General features: G+C 27.7%; 1 non-coding gene across 1 annotated transcript; it reads left to right on the top strand.

The window, feature by feature from the left end:
• Nucleotides 1–246: 246 nt before the first annotated feature.
• Nucleotides 247–348, top strand: LOC114237972 (U6 spliceosomal RNA). The gene has a single exon (XR_003623419.2). It is a non-coding gene; the product is annotated as a U6 spliceosomal RNA (small nuclear RNA).
• The last annotated feature ends 200 nt before the right edge of the window (nucleotides 349–548 follow it).

Raw genomic sequence — 548 nt, 5'->3', positions numbered from 1 at the left:
AAAAAGTGGAACAAAATCTGAATTATAGCAAACTTTTCATCAGAAACCATTCAAGAAAAAAGATAATGGAGTGTTTGAAGTAGAAACATAGCAACCTAAAATTCTGTACCTAGTGAAAATATATTTCAAAACTGAAGGCAAAGTAAATATTTTTTCCCAAATGAATACAGAAAGAATTTATTACCAGCAGAAGACAAATTCATAGGAAGTCACAATCTACCAAAGCTAATTCAAAAATTAAATAACATGCTTGCTGCGGCAGCACATATACTAAAATTGTAATGATACAGAGAAGATTAGCCCCTGCACAAGGATGACATGCAAATTCATGAAGTATTCCATAATTTTGAAAAAAATTGTTTTCCTTTTTTTTCTTTCTTTTCTTTTTATTGTATCTCTATGAGAAGATAAATGTTAGCTGAATCCATTGTGGTAATCATTTCACAATTTATATAAATCAAACCATCATTCTGTATACCTTAAACTTTTACAGTGATATATGTCAATTATTTCTCAATAAAATTGGAAAAATAATAATTAGATAACTT

The sequence above is a fragment of the Balaenoptera acutorostrata genome, chromosome 4 (assembly GCF_949987535.1).
Source record: "Balaenoptera acutorostrata chromosome 4, mBalAcu1.1, whole genome shotgun sequence".
Classification (NCBI taxonomy): Eukaryota; Metazoa; Chordata; class Mammalia; order Artiodactyla; family Balaenopteridae; genus Balaenoptera; species Balaenoptera acutorostrata.
This window is presented reverse-complemented; position numbering and strand designations above follow the sequence as displayed.